Here is a 26,205-nt window from a genome sequence, read left to right as displayed (position 1 = left end):
CGGGATTTCCAAGATTCTTTATTAGGTTTTATTTTTATTTATTTACAATCCTATTCGTCATGATTTATTAAAAACGTTTCATAAGATAAATTACTTATTAGGGCATAACATGCCTCTTTTAAAATTCCTTTTATATACAAGTTCACATACCTCACGGGGGATCACTTAACACTCGGCCGAAGGTGTATTTTTAGTGAATCACTCGAGAGCGGCATGGAACTTACTCCTACCATAAGCTTGCCAAGCAATCAATCCTCCTCCTTTTTAACTATATACCTTTGTAAATATCAAGAGGACTTTTTGGGTGAAGGGTTAGGCTTGGGCTAAAGGTGGGTGGTTGGGTTAGTCGTTAGTAAAAGGGCGAAAAGCGTAAAAAGCATCGGTTTTTGAAAGACTTTTTATTTTTCACAATTTATTTTATTTTGATGAACCATTTCTTTTCAAACAAAGTTATTACTTGTTTGTTTATTTGGTTTCATCAATTTTTTTAATCAGGAAGTCATAAGAAAAACTGAGCTTTGTTACTAAAAGAAAGGGTAAAAATAAAAAAAGGTTTAGGTGGGTAAAAAGGGTGATTGTTTTGGGTTAAGAAATGAAAGGGTTTAGGCTCAAAGGGGTTAACTAAGGGTTAGTCCTAATGCCTCCATCATTTACTTACTCGGGTTTAAGTTGGTAAGGACCGGGAATGCATTGTTGTGGCAAGTTCTAGAGTCGTAAGAACCAATCGGCTATTCACACAAGAAACGAAAAATGAGCATTTAGTGTAAAGATATGTATCCGTATGCTCAATAAAGGCTCAAAACTCACTTTTGTGGGAATGGGTTTTTATGTGATCAAGTATATATAATCAAATTTTAACTAAGCTTGCCATGTCGTTTCATAATTTTCTTATGTTGGTTCTTTTTATCACGATGCTATCGGTTGTAAATTTGTAAAAATATAACCTTGTTAGAACTTGAAATTCCCAACTTAAGCCTAGACAAGTAAAAAGAAAATAAAAATTTTTGAAAAAATTTGGAGTGATTAGCGGTTCCAATAGAGTTTTGTGTAAGGCTTGTTAATTAGGACTTGCAAGATTTAAAGTTTTAGCATCCCCCCCCCCCAAACTTAAATTACACATTGTCCTCAATGTGTCCCAAAAATAAGTTTTTAGGTTGATTGAATGTGTAAAAGGGTGTTAAAAGCAAAATTTTATGTTACTGGGCGCCTGGACACGGCCCCGTGGTGTCCGGGAACGGCCCCGTGTTCAAGTGCCAGTAACAGAAGTTTGTAAAAAGAAACAGAAGCCTGGACACGGGGGCGTGTTCAGTGAACACGACCCGTGTCCAGTTACCTGAACTGGGCATTTTCTGCAGATCGTGCAGCACGGGGCCGTGTCGGGAGGACACGTCCCGTGCTGAACTTGCTGTAATGAAGAAATTTTTGTCGGATGGCCCTGTTTTCGTGCATGGGGTGCTGGTGCAAGTTTCCCTTGTTATCTTTCACCATCCCGAATGTGTTTTATTCATTACAACATCATCCAAACACTAAAACCATCATTTCTTTAAAGTCATAGAGAGAATTACGTTATCCTAAAAAGCTAGTAATTTAGATAAGCAAGTTAAATGAAGCACAAGAAGCTTAAACAAAGAAGTTCTAGCCTAAAAGTTATTCTAATTGGCAAAATTTCCGAAAAGATAATTTCTCGGTTAGATGCGGCTTCAAAGAACTCCTTCCTCCGGGCATGGGTTCCTCACACGTCGGCGAGCCACTCCTCTATATCCCTTGGGAGGAGGAAGGCGGGCTCGTTGGCGTCGATTTGAGGGGGTGCAACTTCCACCAGGACTTCTTGTAGATTTTCAAGTGGAGGCTCCGCTGGAATGTCATCCCATCCAGTAGGATTGTTGACTCCAAGTGCTAGGTTCCAATCCTCTTGAGGGAGGATGGTTCCACGGGAGGTGTTACAAGAATATTTAACCTCTGGTGTAAGAGGTTAATTTCTTGAAAACTGTTTTCCAGCCCCACCGTAAGATAATTTATACGGTCTATTAGGACCTCCTCTACCGAAGTCATCTCATCAAGAGCTTCTAGTAAAGCCATGTCATGTTTGCTCCTTTTCTTGTATTTATGTTAGATTTAGCTACCTTTTTGCTTCTTTTGTTTATTTGAGCTCATTTAATCCTGAAAATGCAAAAGGAAGACAAAAGCACACTTTTTCCAACGTTAGTACTAAAAAAGGGTTAGTTTTATGCCACAATTGATGTAATTTATATGTTGCATTTTGTGCACATCATATACTAACCTATAATATGGTCCTAATGGAATCCTAAGGCATATCTAAACTAAGCTAAATCGGGTCAGAACTGAAAGTCAAAGCAAAAGTCAACTTTTGCGACTTTCGGTTCCGAACCGAGCCTATACTTAGAATTGTCGGGTTGAATCATGCTTAGGCATGTTCAACTAATATTTACCAAGTTATTTAAGTGAGAAAACTGATTTTATGGCTTTTATATTAATAGTTATAAATTTTATTTAAAACTACCCGTTTGACTTTTATTTGACCCGCCAATTTAACTAAGTAAACGTGGTAATTTGGAGGCGCCCTTTTGAGGGTTAAACACCTACCTAATTACGGTCACGTAGCCATGTTTGTTGCGAACAATGGCTTAACCGTTTAAAAGTCAAAGCGTTTATCGCAAACGCTTGACTTTCCGGCTATAAACGCTAAATATTTAAACTAAGCATGAAGGATAATTACAAAGAGTCCAAAGGACAGAAGATTACTCAAAAGGAGGTTCCCAATGACAAGGATCCTCAGATTTGAGATTGAGAGCAAGAATGAAGAAATGATGAGCAAAGAGAGCCAAGATCAAGGGGGTATATATAGGTTTTTGAGAACCGTTAGGATCGTTCCTCGATAAACGGGATTCAATCTCAGCCCTACAAGTGTGCCCCTTGTTTTAGAAAACTATGGGTGCACTAAAACCAGCCCTTAGGATCAACTATGAGAGACAAGAAGCAAAACCACAGCTGGTTTTCTGATTTCTGGAGCTGGGCAAGTTATACGGACTGTAAAGGTCAATGTATACGGTCCGTAAGGACCAGTACAGCACACATATACTTTCATTGTTGGCAATTTTGGCCCCTGTACTTCCACTCAGAGGTAAGAATTAACATGTTGACGCTTTTAACCCTTTATTGCGCAAACTTTCAATTAATTCCGCAAACGTCTACACTCGATCGCCAAGTGGCTCATTTGTGAATATAATCATCGTGAGAGGTTATTTTGAAACTTATTTTAGGTATGCTAACACTTCCAATCCTTTCATTATCAAAGTTTTCGATTTTTCGAAACATTAGTCCTTTAAATTCAACATTTGACTTCATTAGGGTTTATTACACGTGTCAATACACCATTGGACGTGATTTTACGAGGTGTTACAGCAGAGCCGTCGCGCAGGGAAGACGTAGTCTCAGCGCAGAAAACACGGAAGCAATGAACGAACAGGTCATAGAATTGCTCAAGGCCGGAATACTGCGTGAAGTACAGTACCATAGCTGGGTCGCTAACCCAGTCATGGTTCAAAAACACAACGGTGGGTGGAGAATGTGCGTCGACTTCAATGACCTGAATAAAGCTTTCCCAAAAGATTGCTACGCGCTTCCAGAAATCGACAAAAAAGTTGACTCTTTGGCATCCTTCTGTTGGAAGTGTTTTCTCGACTGTTACAAAGGCTACCATCAGGTCCTAATGAAAGAGGAAGATGAAGACAAGACAGCCTTCTGAACCGATAATGGTATCTTTTGTTACACAAAAATGCCTTTCGGGTTGCGCAATGTCGGGGCTACTTACCAGAGATTGATGGATACGGTTTTTGGAGAAGACATCGGGAAAACAGTTGAGGTATACATGAATGACCTCGTCATCATGAGTCACGAAGAAGAAACCATGCTCGAAAATATTCAGCGTACGTTCAATTCATTACGTAGCGTCAACTTAAAGCTCAACCCAACAAAATGTTCTTTTGGGATGGATGAAGGGAAATTTTTGGGTTTCATAGTAACAAGGGACGACTTTAAAGTTAACCCAGAGAAGGTGCAAGCCATCCAGCTGATGCCGTCGCCTGCAACAGTAAAAGAAATGCAAAGACTCGCGGGACAATTAGCAGCCTTGAACAGATTCTTGGCAAATCATGCTGCAAAGTCTTACCCGTTTATTAACACACTGCGCAATTGTGCCAAGAAAAGTCACTTCCAGTGGACAGCAGAAGCATAAATGGCCTTCAAGCAAATGAAGGAGTGTTTAATTCAGCTACCAACACTAACAGCGCCACGAGAAAAAGAACCATTGATTCTGTATTTATCCGCAGCAGAGGTAGCAATCGGCGCAGTGTTAATGGTAGAAAGAGAAAACGTCCAGACCCCAATCTACTACATCAGCAAGATGCTCCTTGGCCCAGAGACGCGCTACTCAATGATAGAGAAACTGGTCCTCGCGCTAGTGCATGCATCCCGACGACTTCGCCGGTACTTTTTAGGTCACGTTATTACAGTTCTCACTAACTATCTCTTGGGGCAGATTTTATCCAAACCCGATGTCGCGAGGAGACTGGCTAAGTGGGCCATAGAATTGGGAGGATACAATATCCTATATAGACCACGACCAGCAATCAAAGGGCAAGTTCTAGCAGACTTCGCCACAGAGGTTCCCATAGACAAAGTGCAAGAATGTGAAGCAATCCAAAACCCTGTTCCCGTTTTTGACGACAGGGTCTAGACTCTGCACACAGACGGGGCTTCTAATGACGATGGAGCAGGCGCATGCCTCCGATTGGTCAGCCCAGATGATCACGAGCTTACATATGCGATACGCTTAGATTTCCGGAGCACAAATAACGAGGCAGAATATGAAGCGTTTCTAGCGGGCCTCCGTTTAGCGCTAAAAATGGGAGCGAAAAATCTTGAAGCTAACGTTGATTCAAAACTGGTGGCCGAGCAAGTTAATGGGCACTACGATGCGAAAGGTGAAGCTATGGCATTATATCTGGAACAAGCGCGGATGCTAATCAGCCAATTCCAAACATTCAAAATTGTAACGCCCGTCTGGTTTTATTAATATTTTAATAAAAGATACAAATTTTTATGCTAAAATGTGTCTTTACAAAACTTGTTATACCAACATTCCCAAATGATTACAACATTTCAAAAACAATTTATAAGTGTTTACATAATTCACTTATATCAACACAAATCAAGATTTGACGCGGAAGCTTCATTTAACGTGTGTTCGGTTCTTGCTCGCCGCTTGATCTTCATCCGGATTAGGTCCATCTTCACCTACGGTCAAAACCATGTAAATAATTAGTTTTGACACTTTAATAATCGAGTATAAACAAGTTCCGTGCTTAACGTAACAAAATAAGAAATTATTTTTGTTTTGTTTTCAGCCCCTTCACCCGGCCGTGTCAAAAAGTCACCCGGCCGTGTCAGGTAACATATATTTTTCACAGCCCAGCCACCCGGCCGTGTCAAAAAGTCACCCGCCCGTGTCAACTCTGCACGTCTATTTTTCATTAGTTCTTACCGAAACGGACATAACTCTCTCGTTTTTAATCCGTTTTACACGATTCTTTTTCCTACGCGTCCGTAATTTAATTCTCCATCATATGGAGTTAAAATCCGACATCCGGATTAACAAAAATTTAAGACTTCTAAATCTTTGGCTTATTACCCTTTTTACCAAATTTTGACCCGTTCGTGATTTTATCAAACAAACATGCCTATTTGATCTTTAAACCCATGAACTTCATAATTTCAATATCTCCTATTATATTAGGCTCAAAATCACGGGTTTGTATACCTTCTTTAACCCGTTTTGACTTAGAAGCTTATTTTGACCCGTTAAGGGTATTTAAGCACTTTTTACCGCATAATTCATACCCATTCACTTCTAGCATTGTACTTCCATATTATTTATCAATTTATCTTCCACCACAACTATATGTGTGGAGGATTTAATGTGGAGATCTATTTATTCCGAGTTTTACCCCTCGGATTATCATTTTCGGCAAAGACTCATATAGAGTCATTTGACCCAAAGATTCACATATTCCACTTTTTATACTTAATACAAGTATCTATTTGGTTACAAAACTCATTTCTAAGCAACCTTTAGGGATCGTTTGCTTAATTTCACTTATAAGAGCATTTTGGTCACTTTTACCCCTCCTATTACGACGAAGGACCTTTAAAGCCATGTTCGACCAAAATCTCACTTTTAAAACTATAATCTTGTTTAGAAACCATTATATTTCTAAAATACCATAATCATGACCCAATTTATTCGGTTTACCTTAATGATAACCGAATATCTATATTTTATCCTTGTCTAACACTTATAGAACCTCAAGTTCTACATGACGAGTTGAATCATTATACAAACCTGGCTCGGATCAATATATTGACCCGTTTCGATACCTTGCCTTAGTAGCCGCTAAGTAATAGCGATGTCAACATTCAATCGATATTTATTCCTGTAATCATACAACTCGACAAACCATTAGTCGATATTGTCAAAGGGTGATATTTTCACCTTTTGACCCGTTTGGTCTAAATGACCGTTTACTTTTGCGAGATGGATTTATCATCATCTCGTCTACATGACTTGTACCGGTTTACACCATACGGTCAATTTTCGTTATAAATCTATTTCTTGATCATTTTGACCCCTTTATATCTTACGCCATAAAGTGTCCTTCAAAACTAACGGTTATCGTCAACTAGTGACCACCTTACCGTTTAACCCTTATTAATTGTATTGATTTACCTTACAAGGTAATCATTTAGAACTCGTTATTTATCCCATATCTCATGTGATTAGTCAAGCTTGCCAATTACGCGTTTCACTTGAATTTCACCACTTTACTTCTCATTTAGGCATTTTAACAAACACCTAATGGGCATTCTTTTATAGAATTTAACAATCAAACTTATGGCTACCTATCTTGCCAATTTCAACATCTTTTACTAGAAGATCATCAAATTCATGGTTGTCACACCCCGGCCGCGTGTAACATGCAACCGCGGCGGAAACGCCGGGGAGTGTCGTGGACAGAATTAAATTGTTTCATAACCATGGCATACAAGTTGTATTTTATTTATAAACAAAGGTGTTACATTGTCTTGGAAAGAGAGTACGGAAATCAAAACATAATTAAGCTAGTTCAAACTTCATTTTTAGGCTCTAAGGCACAGGTCCGCCCTAGAATCATGATCATCGTCCTATGGAATAGCTCCTGAAAACACATGTGAAAGTAGGTACGTCAGCATAAAAATGCCTGTGAGATACATAGTTTTTTTGTGAAAATGGGGTTCATGACTTGAGCTTAAAGAAATGTTTAATAACAGTCAGTCATGAACCTTGTAATTTGTCTTGCTTTGTAAACCATTCGAAAAACGATAACATCAAATGATATGTATAGATAAGTGCAAGGTTAAACGAATAACCAAGTAAAATGAGTTGAATAAGATAAGTTGTTTGTGAAAATAATGTCTTGTGAAGAATATGTTATTTATGTAAAATGTAATGTGTCTAAACTGAAATGACTTAGATAACGCCACGATATGTAATATTATACAAACATTTATATATAGGAAGTACCAGCGGCGTATCCACCATGTTTGTTTCATATTACATACGCCCCGTTAGTTGAATCATTTACCCAAACCAATCCACCATGTAAATTGTTCATGTGTAAACCAAATGTCAAGTGTTATTGTAATCCATGTCAAGTGTTTATGTTCAAATGTAAACCACCAAATGTATATGTCAATGTCGACGTGTTTATGTTCAATGTAAATCATGTAATGTGTAATCCCAAGATGTATCATGTATGGTAAGCGAAATGTATCAACTTAAACCATATGCACAAAACAAGTCGTTGAAGTAAAACGTAGTTTAAATCAGCGTTATGTTCTGCGGGAAATGCATGCTCTATTGATATTAACATTTATGTGGTATTGTAAACTATGCATACATCCAAGCCTTGAGACTGCGGCGATAAACCCTTAAACAAATTAAAGGTTTATCTAAGTTATGTATATCGAATTCGGTCATTCCTTCCAGTCCTATCAAACCCAGGACTTCAGGAATGGGAGTTGTCAATTCCTATGGTACCACTACCTACTAACGAACGGCGTAGCTAATGTTAATGAATGTATTATCCCATGTTAAACAAACCAAATGTCATAACAAAATGAAGGCATGTGCCCATATGCTGAGTGAACATATGCAGCAGAAATGTTCATGTAAATCAATGTGTCCATATGCTGAGTAAACATATGCAACAGAAATGTTCATGTAAATCAATGTGTCCATATGCTGAGTAAACATATGCAACAGAAATGTTCATGTAAATCAATGTGTCCATATGCTGAGTAAACATATGCAACAGAAATGTTCATGTAAATCAATGTGTCCATATGCTGAGTAAACATATGCAACAGAAATGTTATGTAAATCAATGCACTAAGTACACACATAATGGGCATACATAGCATAAAATGTAATGAAATCGTGTACTATAATGTACTAATAACATAGCAGGCATATGATGTGAAAACATGGAAAGCATGAAAGTAACAGATAGGCACATGTGTTTCACCCCAAACAGTTTGGAAAACAGTAAAAGAGGGGTTCAATGTACTCACATTGACTCCTCGAAAACATGTAAAAGATGGGGTTCAATGTACTCACCTGAGATTGCTTTGGAGTTCTTGTATAATAACCAGATAACGCTAAAGATCACGGGATATCAAACGGCACCTAATAGGTAGCTATGTTAATATACCGGACCAAATCGGAAGGATCGGACAGTACGCGGGTTCGAAAACCAAACGAGTATGGAGACTCGTGTAATATGGTTTAACAAAGCCTACATACTAAAATGAAACTTAACCTAAGTGCTTACGGTCCATCACGACCCGTTGAGGTAGCTTATGCCACCCTAACGCGTCGTTCGCGTAGAACGCGTTCGGAACGTCTAACATCGTGACCTCAAGGTATAACCTCGGAAGGTTATAGCTATGGTCACCTAATGTGTTTGGTCGGATCATAAAGATCGACCAAATGGGTCGGGTTCGAAAGTATAAGCGATGGTTTAGATCGCTTACCTTACGACCCTATATAAGCACTAAACTAAAAGTGACGAGCTAAGCATGTTAGAACATGCTTAACCAAGTTTGAAAACAGGTTTGACATCAAAACAAACGGTTTTGATGCTCACGAGCAGTTTGGTTACAAAATATGCAAGAATGCACATTTTGGCCGAAACTACGACTCGTCACTGAGCCTAGATAACGTGGTGATCAGTAGGTATGGTTACTACGGACCATCACCATCGTGATCACGCTTACGTTATGAAGTTCCATGAACTTCACATCGACCAAAAGCCGGTCAATGCAGAAAGTCAACAAAACGTTGACTTTCAGACTCGAAAAGCGAATAAAAGAGCGAAAGAAGACTTACGAAGGGTCCCCGAGTGCAAATCAAGATCAAACAGCTCAGGTATGAAACAATGGTTTCAACTTAGAGCTTTAGGATCTAATTTTGTGATTTTTACACTAAAGGGGGGGGGTATTTATAGGAAAAGTGGAACCGTTAGGATCGTTTTATCGAATATCGTGCCTTGATCTCGTGCGTACATGTGTCCAGGGGTTAAATACACTGAACTTGGCCCTTGGCCCTTCATTTGGGTGAAAAGGCATCGCCCTTTGATCGAACGAAAGGCCAGATTCTGCATTAAATGCAAAATCTTTCTGTCAGACATCCCCACGCGGCCCGCCTAAACATTTAGGCAAAACTCACGCGGGCCGCCTGGCCCTCTCTGATCTGCACCACTTGCAGAATTTACACATTTGGTCCCTGTTGCATGTTTAAGCTATTTCCAGCCCTTCTAAGACCTGTAAAGCCATCTTTAAGGCCCCAAAATGATGCCTAAACATTGTGGACATGAAACATGCCCAAAAATATGTCGGATGTCGGTTCGTTTGGCCGTACGATCGCGATGTTCGCTTAATTACGACGGAATGCGCATAAGCGCGAAAGACGATCCAAATGACGCGACGAATGGATTTTTCTCATGCCAAACACTAAGGCATAATATAAGGATGCTTACATAAATTTTTGGATGTCCGGATGTATTCAGAACATAAGTTATGCGCGAAAGTGCAAACTTATGCACTTTTTGACACTTTTAGTCCCTGAATGATCCAAAAGTTTGTTTTAGCATACCAAACCTCTCAAAGCCTATTTCTAAGCTATGTAAAGGATATTTATGGTATGTTTAACTTATGGACATGTTCCGGAATGTTCGTTACAGTTCAAATTGGCATACTTTCGCAGTTTGTCAAGTTTAGTCCCTGTAAGCGAATTAACTTGTTTTTGCTATACCAAAGCCTTCAAAACTTATTTCTAAGTTATGTAAAGGTTATTTAAGGTATGTTGAGTATATGTTGATGTTCCAGAGTATTTGTCGCATTAAACTGAGTACGTTTACGCACCAGTTTGCGTATAATTCTCCAGAAAGCGATGTAGAGTTTGAAATTGAACGAAAGTCAAAACATGAAAAATGTAAAACACAATCAAACAATCATTGGGATAAAATAACATTGTTTTATTGATAATTGAACTGTTCACAATGATTACAAGCACAAATGTTACAGTCTCCCCTACTTGTGGAAATTTCGTCCCGAAATTTATTTAGAGGAAACTGATGGAAAAAGATGCGGATATTTTGCCTTCATTTGATCTTCACGTTCCCAAGTAAATTCGGGTCCACGCTTAGATTCCCAACGAACCTTGACCAAAGGAATGCGCTTGCGTTTAAGCCACTTGACTTCACGTTCCATGATTTCTACCGGTTTCTCAACAAACTTCAGTGTTTTATCAACACGAATTTCGTCAAGCGGTATGTGGAGGTTTTCATCAGCTAAACACCTCTTGAGATTGGACACGTGAAAGGTTGGATGAACATTTCCAAGTTCAGGAGGTAACTCAAGTCTGTAGGCAACCTTGCCGATTCTTTCGACGATCTTAAATGGTCCAACGTATCTAGGTGCAAGTTTTCCTTTCTTTCCGAATCTGATCACACCTTTCCAAGGTGAGACCTTAAGTAATACACGATCACCGACTTGAAAATCCAAGGGTTTGCGTTTTAGGTCCGCGTAACTCTTTTGACGGCTTCTAGCTGTCTGAAGGTTATCACGAACTTTCTTTACCTTTTCTGTTGTCTCTAAAATGAGGGCAGGTCCAGTAAGTTGAGCCTCACCGATCTCATTCCAGCAGACTGGTGAACGACATTTTCGACCATAGAGAGCCTCGAAAGGAGCCATGTTGATGCTGGAGTGATAACTATTGTTGTAGGAGAATTCAATCAATGGAAGATGTGAATCCCAACTACCACCAAAGTCTATCACACAAGCTCTAAGCATATCCTCCAGTGTCTGGATTGTTCTTTCAGATTGACCATCCGTTTGCGGATGATAAGCTGTGCTCAGATTAAGTTGAGACCCCATAGCAGATTGCATGGTTCTCCAAAAATGAGAAGTGAAACGAGCATCTCTGTTAGAAATGATGCTCAAAGGAACACCATGTCGAGCTACAATTTCATCTACGTAGATTTGAGCAAGTTTGTCAGCCGAAAAATCCTCACGGATTGGTAAGAAATGCGCTGACTTGGTAAGACGATCCACGACTACCCAGATGGCATCGTGACCTTTCTTTGTGCGCGGAAGTTTAGTAATGAGATCCATAGTAATGTTTTCCCATTTCCAAACTGGGATCTCCGGTTGCTCTAATAATCCGGAAGGACGCTGATGTTCAGCCTTAACCTTAAGACAAGTAAGGCATTTTGATACGTATAAGGCAATGTCTTTCTTCATACCAGGCCACCAATACTGAATACGAAGATCCTTATACATCTTATCTGAGCCAGGATGAATGGAATAACGAGACTTATGGGCTTCATCCATAAGCAAGGTACGAAGATCATCTTGGCTTGGGACCCACAAACGGTCCATGAAATAGTACGATCCATTGTCTTTCAGTTCAAGAGCAGGTGTTATGTGATAAGGAAATTCCTTATCCATTAAACCTTGTGAAACACAAGCTTGTTGAGCCTGAGAAATACGGGCTTGTATATCAGTTTGAATAACAGATTGGACACGTACACAATGAAGCCAAGTACGTTCCTTGCGACTCAATGCATCGGCTACGACATTCGCCTTACCAGGATGGTAGCGAATCTCGCAATCGTAGTCGTTTAGAAGTTCAACCCAACGTCGTTGTCTCATGTTGAGCTCTTTTTGATTGAAGATATGTTGAAGACTTTTGTGGTCCGTGAAAACCACACATTTTGTACCGTACAAGTAGTGTCTCCAAATTTTGAGAGCGAAGACAACTGCACCCAACTCAAGATCATGAGTGGTGTAGTTCCTCTCATGTATCTTCAACTGCCTTGATGCGTATGCTATGACTTTGTTTCTTTGCATTAGGACGCAGCCGAGACCTAATTTAGATGCGTCACAATAAACGACGAAATCATCATTGCCCTCAGGCAATGTTAGGACAGGTGCGTTGCAAAGCTTTTGTTTCAAGGTCTGAAACGCTTCCTCTTGTTTGACTCCCCAATCAAATGGCTTGTTCTTCTGAGTTAGAGCAGTTAGAGGAACTGCAATCTTCGAGAAATTTTCTATGAAGCGGCGGTAATAACCCGCTAGACCAAGAAAAGAACGAACTTCAGTAGGGGTAGTAGGTGTATCCCAATCCTTGATCGCACTGATCTTGGAGGGATCTACATGAATACCTTGTTCGTTGACAATATGTCCTAAGAATTGAACCTCTTTAAGCCAGAATTCACACTTGGAGAATTTGGCGAAAAGTTGTTCTTTCTTTAGGAGTTCCAAAGTAAGACGGAGATGTTGCTCATGATCAGCTCGCGTCTTAGAATATATCAAAATGTCGTCAATGAAAACAATGATGAACTTATCCAAGTAAGGTTTGCAGACCCTATTCATCAAGTCCATGAAAACAGCAGGAGCATTAGTCAAACCGAATGGCATGACTGTGAACTCATAATGTCCATAACGAGTACGGAACGCTGTCTTTGGAATATCTTCTTCATGCACACGGAGTTGATGATATCCAGATCGCAGATCAATCTTTGAAAAGTAAGAAGCGCCTTGCAACTGATCAAAGAGGTCATCAATGCGAGGTAGGGGATATCGATTTTTGATGGTAAGCTTGTTAAGCTCACGATAATCGATACACATCCTAAAAGATCCATCCTTCTTCTTTACAAAGAGAACGGGAGCACCCCAAGGTGAAAAGCTAGGACGGATAAAACCTTTGTGGGAGAGTTCCTGCAGCTGTTTAGATAACTCTTGCATCTCAGACGGTGCAAGACGATATGGAGCTCTGGCAATGGGATTTGCACCAGGTACGAGGTCAATACGGAACTCGACTTGGCGTGCTGGAGGTAGACCAGGTAAGTCTTCAGGGAATACTTCGGAATAATCCCGAACGACAGGAATATCTGAAATAGACTTACCCTTGCCCTTATCTGCTGTAACATGTGCTAACAAGGCTACGTAGTGCTTTCGCAGATACTTCCGTGCTTTAAAACAGGACATGAGTTTGAGACCACCGGCAGGCTTCTCACCACGAACCTGCAGGATCTCGCCTGTTGACAGCGGTACACGAATAATCTTCTCAGAACAAATTATCTCTGCGTGATGCTTGGATAACCAATCCATTCCCACTATAACGTCGAAGCTTCCAAGTTGCATTGGCGTGAGGTCAATAGGAAAAATATGGTCGTTAAGATTCAACTGGCAGTTGCGTAGAACGGAATTAAGAACAATGGGTTCACCACTGGCAACCTCTACTGTCAAAGGTTTACCTAGTTTCGTTCTAGACACGCGAAGCATTGTCTCAAAAGACAATGACACAAAGCTCTTGTCGGCACCCGAATCAAAAAGAACAGATGTTGGCTGATTATTAATAAAGAACGTACCGTTCACCACCTCGTTGTCTGCTTGTGCTTCTTGTGCATTCATGTTAAAGACTCGACCTCGAGCCGGTGCCGGATTCTGGTTTGCATTCTGGTTCTGGTTGACTAGTCTTGGACATCGATTTCTGTAGTGGGTCAGATCCCCACAATTATAACATGCACCTGGTGGGTAGTTTGGTCGTGCAACCTGACCCTGTTGTTGAGCAACCTGTTGAGCAGGGTTCTGGACTGCGTGATTCTGAGCAAACCGACAAACATCGGCAAGATGACCCGACTTCCCACAGTTAGTACAGAAACGGCACTGATATTGTGGCTGGTGGTGACTGTTGCATCGATTGCACAAAGGTGCACTTCCTGAGTAGGGTTTCTTTGCTGGAGGCTGGTTGGGAGCTGCCTGGTTTGTTTGGGCAGTGACAGCAAAATTTTGGGAAGCCTTACGCTTCCTTGACCCCCTTGAGGAACCAGAGTCCTTTCCCTTCTTGTTCTGACCTTTCTTACTATCCTCCTTGTCAGCCGACTGCTTCTTGCCCTTGTCACCCTTCCTGTGTAGTTTATTCTTTCGGATCTGCGACTCAGTCAATGTCGCTGATAACTCGATTGCCTGACGGAGTGTGGTAGGGTTGCTACCAGTGAGAATGTCTTGTACTGAGTTAGGTAGGCCGTCGATGTACCTTTCGATGGCCTTATCGAGTGGGGTAACCATAGTCGGGCAAAGGAGACTCAACTCCTCAAACCTATCTGTATAAGCCCTGTGCTCGCCACTATCTTGCTTCAAAACATCAAATTCTTTCTCCAACGCTCGCTGCTCATGACGAGGACAAAACTCCTTCATCATAAGGGCTCTCAGTTCAGCCCATGACTGAGCTAGAGCAACTTCTGCACCTTGATCTCTCATAACCCCATTCCACCATGTTAGAGCCCTCTTCTGAAACACGCTTGAAGAAAATTCGACCTTGCGATTATCCGGACACTGCACGTGGCGAAAAGTGTTCTCGATGCTCTCGAACCACTGAAGAAGCCCAGTTGCTCCCTCAGAACCACTAAACTTGAGTGGCTTAGCCGAGTTAAAATCCTTGTATTTGCATGTACCATTGTTGTTGTTGGCCTGGTTCCATTGAGCAAAGAGATTCGGAAATTGAGCAGCCATCTGCTGCGCAATAATCTCCGCCAGCTCGGCAGTAGCTATCTGGTTGTCGCGTCGAGGAGGCATTCTAGAAGAGAAAAACATGAAATGAAACGAGTGAGATGATTGGATGAAGAGGATGAGATGAATCAAAATCAATCAAAAGCAAAGATGACGGTTATGCATCGCAAAGCAAATAAGCGACATGAAATGTCTAGTCAAAGTAGATGGGTCAGGATTAGTGTATCGCGAAGACATGCTCGCCTATAAGTGAACACTCACCCCAAGAGTTCCCAGGTAAGAGTGACTGGTCCGATTATGTGGATTTGTACGAACACTCTAGCCTTAGACAGAAAACCCAGGGTACAGGCATTCACTCTTCCAGTTCGCACGTGTTCACACTATTAACCCAAAACTTTGACGGGATTTTTGAAATCCAAAGAGGTTCAAAACCATATAACAGAGGGTTCAAAACCTTATAACAGAGGGTTCAAAACCTAGTAATCAATCATCCTAGAACAGATGATTAATTTTCAAAGCGGATTCGGAACCGAAGTTCCCGTTGTGGTTATCACCTAAGGATAGGTGAGGTGCATGTTTTAAACTCTAAACACAAGATAACTTGTGTTAGGGTCCTAAAGTTATAGTCTAGGTCAAAGCATTACTAATAACCTAATTCCCTATAACCAATGGCTCTGATACCAACTCTTCTGTCACACCCCGGCCGCGTGTAACATGCAACCGCGGCGGAAACGTCGGGGAGTGTCGTGGACAGAATTAAATTGTTTCATAACCATGGCATACAAGTTGTATTTTATTTATAAACAAAGGTGTTACATTGTCTTGGAAAGAGAGTACGGAAATCAAAACATAATTAAGCTAGTTCAAACTTCATTTTTAGGCTCTAAGGCACAAGTCCGCCCTAGAATCATGATCATCGTCCTATGGAATAGCTCCTGAAAACACATGTGAAAGTAGGTACGTCAGCATAAAAATGCCTGTGAGATACATAGTTTTTTTGTGAAAATGGGGTTCATGACTTGAGCTTAAAGAAATGTTTAATAACAGTCAGTCATGAACCTTGTAATTTGTCTTGCTTTGTAAACCATTCGAAAAACGATAACATCAAATGATATGTATAGATAAGTGCAAGGTTAAACGAATAACCAAGTAAAATGAGTTGAATAAGATAAGTTGTTTGTGAAAATAATGTCTTGTGAAGAATATGTTATTTATGTAAAATGTAATGTGTCTAAACTGAAATGAATTAGATAACGCCACGATATGTAATATTATACAAACATTTATATATAGGAAGTACCAGCGGCGTATCCACCATGTTTGTATCATATTACATACGCCCCGTTAGTTGAATCATTTACCCAAACCAATCCACCATGTAAATTGTTCATGTGTAAACCAAATGTCAAGTGTTATTGTAATCCATGTCAAGTGTTTATGTTCAAATGTAAACCACCAAATGTATATGTCAATGTCGACGTGTTTATGTTCAATGTAAATCATGTAATGTGTAATCCCAAGATGTATCATGTATGGTAAGCGAAATGTATCAACTTAAACCATATGCACAAAACAAGTCGTTGAAGTAAAACGTAGTTTAAATCAGCGTTATGTTCTGCGGGAAATGCATGCTCTATTGATATTAACATTTATGTGGTATTGTAAACTATGCATACATCCAAGCCTTGAGACTGCGGCGATAAACCCTTAAACAAATTAAAGGTTTATCTAAGTTATGTATATCGAATTCGGTCATTCCTTCCAGTCCTATCAAACCCAGGACTTCAGGAATGGGAGTTGTCAATTCCTATGGTACCACTACCTACTAACGAACGGCGTAGCTAATGTTAATGAATGTATTATCCCATGTTAAACAAACCAAATGTCATAACAAAATGAAGGCATGTGCCCATATGCTGAGTAAACATATGCAGCAGAAATGTTCATGTAAATCAATGTGTCCATATGCTGAGTAAACATATGCAACAGAAATGTTCATGTAAATCAATGTGTCCATATGCTGAGTAAACATATGCAACAGAAATGTTCATGTAAATCAATGTGTCCATATGCTGAGTAAACATATGCAACAGAAATGTTCATGTAAATCAATGTGTCCATATGCTGAGTAAACATATGCAACAGAAATGTTATGTAAATCAATGCACTAAGTACACACATAATGGGCATACATAGCATAAAATGTAATGAAATCGTGTACTATAATGTACTAATAACATAGCAGGCATATGATGTGAAAACATGGAAAGCATGAAAGTAACAGATAGGCACATGTGTTTCACCCCAAACAGTTTGGAAAACAGTAAAAGAGGGGTTCAATGTACTCACATTGACTCCTCGAAAACATGTAAAAGATGGGGTTCAATGTACTCACCTGAGATTGCTTTGGAGTTCTTGTATAATAACCAGATAACGCTAAAGATCACGGGATATCAAACGGCACCTAATAGGTAGCTATGTTAATATACCGGACCAAATCGGAAGGATCGGACAGTACGCGGGTTCGAAAACCAAACGAGTATGGAGACTCGTGTAATATGGTTTAACAAAGCCTACATACTAAAATGAAACTTAACCTAAGTGCTTACGGTCCATCACGACCCGTTGAGGTAGCTTATGCCACCCTAACGCGTCGTTCGCGTAGAACGCGTTCGGAACGTCTAACATCGTGACCTCAAGGTATAACCTCGGAAGGTTATAGCTATGGTCACCTAATGTGTTTGGTCGGATCATAAAGATCGACCAAATGGGTCGGGTTCGAAAGTATAAGCGATGGTTTAGATCGCTTACCTTACGACCCTATATAAGCACTAAACTAAAAGTGACGAGCTAAGCATGTTAGAACATGCTTAACCAAGTTTGAAAACAGGTTTGACATCAAAACAAACGGTTTTGATGCTCACGAGCAGTTTGGTTACAAAATATGCAAGAATGCACATTTTGGCCGAAACTACGACTCGTCACTGAGCCTAGATAACGTGGTGATCAGTAGGTATGGTTACTACGGACCATCACCATCGTGATCACGCTTACGTTATGAAGTTCCATGAACTTCACATCGACCAAAAGCCGGTCAATGCAGAAAGTCAACAAAACGTTGACTTTCAGACTCGAAAAGCGAATAAAAGAGCGAAAGAAGACTTACGAAGGGTCCCCGAGTGCAAATCAAGATCAAACAGCTCAGGTATGAAACAATGGTTTCAACTTAGAGCTTTAGGATCTAATTTTGTGATTTTTACACTAAAGGGGGGGGGTATTTATAGGAAAAGTGGAACCGTTAGGATCGTTTTATCGAATATCGTGCCTTGATCTCATGCGTACATGTGTCCAGGGGTTAAATACACTGAACTTGGCCCTTGGCCCTTCATTTGGGTGAAAAGGCATCGCCCTTTGATCGAACGAAAGGCCAGATTCTGCATTAAATGCAAAATCTTTCTGTCAGACATCCCCACGCGGCCCGCCTAAACATTTAGGCAAAACTCACGCGGGCCGCCTGGCCCTCTCTGATCTGCACCACTTGCAGAATTTACACATTTGGTCCCTGTTGCATGTTTAAGCTATTTCCAGCCCTTCTAAGACCTGTAAAGCCATCTTTAAGGCCCCAAAATGATGCCTAAACATTGTGGACATGAAACATGCCCAAAAATATGTCGGATGTCGGTTCGTTTGGCCGTACGATCGCGATGTTCGCTTAATTACGACGGAATGCGCATAAGCGCGAAAGACGATCCAAATGACGCGACGAATGGATTTTTCTCATGCCAAACACTAAGGCATAATATAAGGATGCTTACATAAATTTTTGGATGTCCGGATGTATTCAGAACATAAGTTATGCGCGAAAGTGCAAACTTATGCACTTTTTGACACTTTTAGTCCCTGAATGATCCAAAAGTTTGTTTTAGCATACCAAACCTCTCAAAGCCTATTTCTAAGCTATGTAAAGGATATTTATGGTATGTTTAACTTATGGACATGTTCCGGAATGTTCGTTACAGTTCAAATTGGCATACTTTCGCAGTTTGTCAAGTTTAGTCCCTGTAAGCGAATTAACTTGTTTTTGCTATACCAAAGCCTTCAAAACTTATTTCTAAGTTATGTAAAGGTTATTTAAGGTATGTTGAGTATATGTTGATGTTCCAGAGTATTTGTCGCATTAAACTGAGTACGTTTACGCACCAGTTTGCGTATAATTCTCCAGAAAGCGATGTAGAGTTTGAAATTGAACGAAAGTCAAAACATGAAAAATGTAAAACACAATCAAACAATCATTGGGATAAAATAACATTGTTTTATTGATAATTGAACTGTTCACAATGATTACAAGCACAAATGTTACAATGGTTAAATGTCAAGATTAACTTCATAAAGTTTAAATAACACTAGTTTGACAATCATGGTTCTAGTGTTCATCATGTTTCTACAAAACCCATTTAAACACCCATAATGGATGATCATGAACTTTATAATTTCAACACTAATTCAACTAGTTATTGACTAGGGTTTACTCCTAGACATGATTTCATCCTAAATTCATCCAAACTTTAATCATGCAAGCCAAATTTTCGATTTCATATGTTCACCAAGAATTCAAGATGGAACTAAATAATGAAATTTGGCATACCTTATGATCCCTTCATCGAGGTGATCATGAATTCGTGCTTGGATTTCGATTTAGGTTGGATTTACCCCTTCAATTTGTTGATTTTATGCTTGTTAGGGTTTGAGCTTGAGAGCCCTTCTTGGCTCCTGTGTTTTGTACGACCAGAACACACACAAAAGTGTGTGTTTTGGTGTTTTTAGTTTTAATTAATAAAAACTCATTTTCTCATCTTAACCATTTTAGTCCCTCTACTTTACCCATGTTTATAAAGGTTACTACATCAAGTTCCCTCTTTATTTTAAAACACTAGACTAACTAGGTTGATATTCCTAGTTATTTAGTGGGTTATGGGAGTTATAACCTGTTTTATTTTAAGTCCCGTTAACTCGGACTTCTTATAAACTTACTCCCTTAAAAGCTTTTATTCACGTTGTATTTAATATTAGGATTATTCCTTTGAATCCTAATATTTTCGGGTTAAATTTTACCACTAACGATATTTCACCCGTCTTTCAGTATTAACGGAGTTTGATTACTAATCCCATGTTCGGGGTGTTACAAGTCTACCCCCCTTAAAGAGGTTTCGTCCTCGAAACCTTTTCTTACATAATTCATTGAGTCTAAACTCGATGTATTCAATCCGAGAAATCTTTTAAACATTACTTATACTTTTAACCATTTGTTAGTATTACCAGAAAAGTATGGTAACATCTTTTTGGTTACTAATTGTCTACATATCTCATACGACTTAGTGCAACTTGAAATAACGTAATCTCGTTATTTCCACTAGTTTAGTTAACTTAACGATATCCATCGCTTTCATATACTATCGAATTCTTTATGAATCCGTTACTTTGACCCGTTTAAAGGTCTTTAGTGAAATCTTTCACTTTTTGCAACAATTTCTTTTGTTTTCAAATTTATTTATTTGGTTCGATTATACCGAATCCACTGCTTACTGTTATTTGATTTGCATATATTCTTATTTGGTTATGTCCCATTACCGGGCTCATTACTCTTTTGCATTTAACGCTACCTTTATCCTGCTTGCGTTTACTCATGCCGTTCGGCATGATATTATATTCGACCCATTCAAGTTTGAAATAGTTGAACATAATTTATTCAAAATTTCTATTTACATTATCTTGTCGTCTTTTAGTTACGACTCAAAACCCGAGTCTTTTAACTTTCCATCCGAGTTCCCGTTTCTCAGTCTACGCATGTGTTTAATTCTTACCCATCAACCGGGTGTTTTACCGAAGTCGTTATTATTGTAACCCTCCCGGTATGCATTAAGACCTCGCTTCATTTTTATATTCCGACCATGTCTTCAAATTTGACGTTTTACAAGAACGACCCGTTTAGAGACATATTCGCATTTTCCGGGTTTGAGTGTAAGTGCACTCCCTCCCAATGCATATCTTGATCATTCTACATGCTTATATTCTTCAGGTTCGAGTGTAAGTACACCCCCTCCCAATACATGTCTACATCATTTTACATGTTTGCGTTTTCCGGGTTCGAGTGTAAGTACACCCCCTCCCAGTGCATATCTTAATCGTTTTACATGTTTACATTCTCCGGGTTCGAGTGTAAGTACACCCCCTCCCAATACATGTCTACATCATTTTACATGTTTGCATTTTCCGGGTTCGAGTGTAAGTACACCCCCTCCCAGTGCATATCTTAATCGTTTTACATGTTTACATTCTCCGGGTTCGAGTGTAAGTACACCCCCTCCCAATACATGTCTACATCATTTTACATGTTTGCGTTTTCCGGGTTCGAGTGTAAGTACACCCCCTCTTAGTGCATATCTTAATCGTTTTACATGTTTACATTCTCCGGGTTTGAGTGTAAGTACACCCCCTCCCAATGCATGTCTACATCATTTTACATGTTTGCGTTTTCCGGGTTCGAGTGTAAGTACACCCCCTCCCAGTGCATATCTTAATTGTTTTACATGTTTACATTCTCCGGGATCGAGTGTAAGTACACCCCCTCCCAATACATGTCTACATCATTTTACATGTTTCTTTGTCCCTTCTCTCGGGTTCGTTATCCTAATATAATACGCTTCCGTCACTCGGCTGTGCGTTTACATTATGATCAAATACTTTGCTTATCTGATCCATTTGGGTACTTTTTAATTTGTCCCACTCGCCCCGTCCTTACTACATCGGGTGTAAGAGTGTCCATCATAAAAAGTTCATGGTACCACGTGCTCACCACTTACCTGGCCAGAATAAGCGATCAACACCTAGTATACATGACCTTTTTATAATTTTCACATTACACCCCATGTAAGTAATGCCTCTATTTGTTTCTCTTGGAAGCAATATCCCGGATAGGTTTTCTATTCGGGTTTTTCCAAGTTTTCAATCTACATATGCAACTTTCAATCTCTACGTATTTGTTGCATATTACTATATGTGCAATTAAATTTAAAATGTGCACCTGGTAACGCTTGCCCTGACAGGCTTTTCTTGCCATTAGCCTTGTTCGCGATCGCTGCATGATTTAGGTCCTTGGTGAGTATGTTCTACTTTTCGTACTTTGGACCGTTCCTCCGTCAAGTCCGCAATTTGTTAGACTCCCGCTATCTTTAGATGCGAGTGTCCTTCAACTAAAACATTTACAAGAGTTAATCATATCAACTTCAGTAATCGCCCGTATTATAATACAAGGCTTTTTTTCTACTATATGCATCAACGCGCGTATTTTCATCAACTATATTAATCATTTGAATTAGGGTAATGTGTATTACACGATAACCCTATGTGTTGTTTACAACACTTTAACACGCTAAACCATTAACATACTAGTACTTACCGGATTTGCGATCAAGCCTCGAACCGAACACTTTATTCTTTTTAACCTTAAGCTATGATTACCAACTTGTAACGCCCGTCTGGTTTTATTAATATTTTAATAAAAGATACAAATTTTTATGCTAAAATGTGTCTTTACACAACTTGTTATACCAACATTCCCAAATGATTACAACATTTCAAAAACAATTTATAAGTGTTTACATAATTCACTTATATCAACACAAATCAAGATTTGACGCGGAAGCTTCATTTAACGTGTGTTCGGTTCTTGCTCGCCGCTTGATCTTCATCCGGATTAGGTCCGTCTTCACCTACGGTCAAAACCATGTAAATAATTAGTTTTGACACTTTAATAATCGAGTATAAACAAGTTCCGTGCTTAACGTAACAAAACAAGAAATTATTTTTGTTTTGTTTTCAGCCCCTTCACCCGGCCGTGTCAAAAAGTCACCCGGCCGTGTCAGTTAACATATATTTTTCACAGCCCAGCCACCCGGCCGTGTCAAAAAGTCACCCGCCCGTGTCAACTCTGCACGTCTATTTTTCATTAGTTCTTACCGAAACGGACATAACTCTCTCGTTTTTAATCCGTTTTACACGATTCTTTTTCCTACGCGTCCGTAATTTAATTCTCCATCATATGGAGTTAAAATCCGACATCCGGATTAACAAAAATTTAAGACTTTTAAATCTTTGGCTTATTACCCTTTTTACCAAATTTTGACCCGTTCGTGATTTTATCAAACAAACATGCCTATTTGATCTTTAAACCCATGAACTTCATAATTTCAATATCTCCTATTATATTAGGCTCAAAATCACGGGTTTGTATACCTTCTTTAACCCGTTTTGACTTAGAAGCTTATTTTGACCCGTTAAGGGTCTTTAAGCACTTTTACCGCATAATTCATACCCATTCACTTCTAGCATTGTACTTCCATATTATTTATCAATTTATCTTCCACCACAACTATATGTGTGGAGGATTTAATGTGGAGATCTATTTATTCCGAGTTTTACCCCTCGGATTATCATTTTACGGCAAAGACTCATATAGAGTCATTTGACCCAAAGATTCACATATTCCACTTTTTATACTTAATACAAGTATCTATTTGGTTACAAAACTCATTTCTAAGCAACCTTTAGGGATCGTTTGCTTAATTTCACTTATAAGAGCATTTTGGTCACTTTTACCCCTCCTATTACGACGAAGGACCTTTAAAGCCATGTTCGACCAAAATCTCACTTTTAAAACTATAATCTTGTTTAGAAACCATTATATTTCTAAAATACCATAATCATGACCCAATTTATTCGGTTTACCTTAATGATAACCGAATATCTATATTTTATCCTTGTCTAACACTTATAGAACCTCAAGTTCTACATGACGAGTTGAATCATTATACAAACCTGGCTCGGATCAATATATTGACCTGTTTCGATACCTTGCCTTAGTAGCCGCTAAGTAATAGCGATGTCAACATTCAATCGATATTTATTCCTGTAATCATACAACTCGACAAACCATTACTCGATATTGTCAAAGGGTGATATTTTCACCTTTTGACCCGTTTGGTCTAAATGACCGTTTACTTTTGCGAGATGGATTTATCATCATCTCGTCTACATGACTTGTACCGGTTTACACCGTACGGTCAATTTTCCTTATAAATCTATTTCTTGATCATTTTGACCCCTTTATATCTTACGCCATAAAGTGTCCTTCAAAACTAACGGTTATCGTCAACTAGTGACCACCTTACCGTTTAACCCTTATTAATTGTATTGATTTACCTTACAAGGTAATCATTTAGAACTCGTTATTTATCCCATATCTCATGTGATTAGTCAAGCTTGCCAATTGCGCGTTTCACTTGAATTTCACCACTTTACTTCTCATTTAGGCATTTTAACAAACACCTAATGGGCATTCTTTTATAGAATTTAACAATCAAACTTATGGCTACCTATCTTGCCAATTTCAACATCTTTTACTAGAAGATCATCAAATTCATGGTTAAATGTCAAGATTAACTTCATAAAGTTTAAATAACACTAGTTTGACAATCATGGTTCTAGTGTTCATCATGTTTCTACAAAACCCATTTAAACACCCATAATGGATGATCATGAACTTTATAATTTCAACACTAATTCAACTAGTTATTGACTAGGGTTTACTCCTAGACATGATTTCATCCTAAATTCATCCAAACTTTAATCATGCAAGCCAAATTTTCGATTTCATATGTTCACCAAGAATTCAAGATGGAACTAAATAATGAAATTTGGCATACCTTATGATCCCTTCATCGAGGTGATCATGAATTCGTGCTTGGATTTCGATTTAGGTTGGATTTACCCCTTCAATTTGTTGATTTTATGCTTGTTAGGGTTTGAGCTTGAGAGCCCTTCTTGGCTCCTGTGTTTTGTAGGACCAGAACACACACAAAGGTGTGTGTTTTGGTGTTTTTAGTTTTAATTAATAAAAACTCATTTTCTCATCTTAACCATTTTAGTCCCTCTACTTTACCCATGTTTATAAAGGTTACTACATCAAGTTCCCTCTTTATTTTAAAACACTAGACTAACTAGGTTGATATTCCTAGTTATTTAGTGGGTTATGGGAGTTATAACCTGTTTTATTTTAAGTCCCGTTAACTTGGACTTCTTATAAACTTACTCCCTTAAAAGCTTTTATTCACGTTGTATTTAATATTAGGATTATTCCTTTAAATCCTAATATTTTCGGGTTAAATTTTACCACTAACGGTATTTCACCCGTCTTTCAGTATTAACGGAGTTTGATTACTAATCCCATTTTCGGGGTGTTACAAAAATAAATCACATAAACAGAAACGAAAACAAGCATGCGGATGCACTAAGCAAATTGGCTGCCACCAGCTTCAGACATCTAGCAAAAGAGGTGCGCATCGAGGTATTGTCCAATCCTTCTGTTCCTTTTAAGCAAGTAAACATCGTCGAGGTCGGCAACCCATCCTGGATGTCCCCGATCATCATGTACCTTCAACACGGAAAACTTCCAGAGGGGAAAACGGAAGCTAGGAAGATCCAAAACAAAGCAATAAATTACGAAATGGCAGACGGAATTCTGTATCGAAAGTCATTTATGGGACCACTCCTAGCTGTGTCGACAGAACAGATGCGCAATACCTGGTTAGAGAAATCCACGAAGGCTTATGTGGGATACACGCCGGACCGCGCATGGTAGTAGCAAAACTCATGAGCGCCGGCTACTATTGGCCGGGGATGCATGTGGACGCGGCAGAGTTATTACGAAAATGCGCAGCTTGTCAGCGCCACGCGCCAAAAACCCTCCATCCAAAGAATCCACTCATACCGGTCACCTCCGCCTGGCCTTTCCAGCAATGGGGCATCGATCTTGTTAGTCCATTTCCTGATGCACCCGGCGCAGTAAAGTTCATTATTGTGGCAGTAAGCTATTTCACAAAGTGGGTTGAGGCCAAGGCGTTAGTTTCAACCACAGCAATGGTGATCCGCAAATTTATATGGGAACATATTATTTGC

General features: G+C 39.3%; 2 long non-coding RNA genes across 2 annotated transcripts; both read right to left on the bottom strand.

Moving 5' to 3' along the window:
- Positions 1-5,070: 5,070 nt before the first annotated feature.
- On the bottom strand, positions 5,071-19,985 carry LOC110911618. Its single transcript, XR_002577183.2, has 2 exons — positions 19,838-19,985; positions 5,071-5,316 (listed from the first exon to the last, which is right to left on the bottom strand). It is a non-coding gene; the product is annotated as an uncharacterized LOC110911618 (long non-coding RNA).
- A 2,809-nt stretch (positions 19,986-22,794) lies between these two features.
- On the bottom strand, positions 22,795-25,119 carry LOC118487598. The gene is made up of 2 exons (XR_004882034.1): positions 24,954-25,119; positions 22,795-22,961 (listed from the first exon to the last, which is right to left on the bottom strand). It is a non-coding gene; the product is annotated as an uncharacterized LOC118487598 (long non-coding RNA).
- Between the last annotated feature and the right edge of the window lie 1,086 nt (positions 25,120-26,205).

The sequence above is a fragment of the Helianthus annuus genome, chromosome 15 (genome assembly GCF_002127325.2).
Source record: "Helianthus annuus cultivar XRQ/B chromosome 15, HanXRQr2.0-SUNRISE, whole genome shotgun sequence".
In the NCBI taxonomy this organism is placed as follows: domain Eukaryota; kingdom Viridiplantae; phylum Streptophyta; class Magnoliopsida; order Asterales; family Asteraceae; genus Helianthus; species Helianthus annuus.
This window is presented reverse-complemented; position numbering and strand designations above follow the sequence as displayed.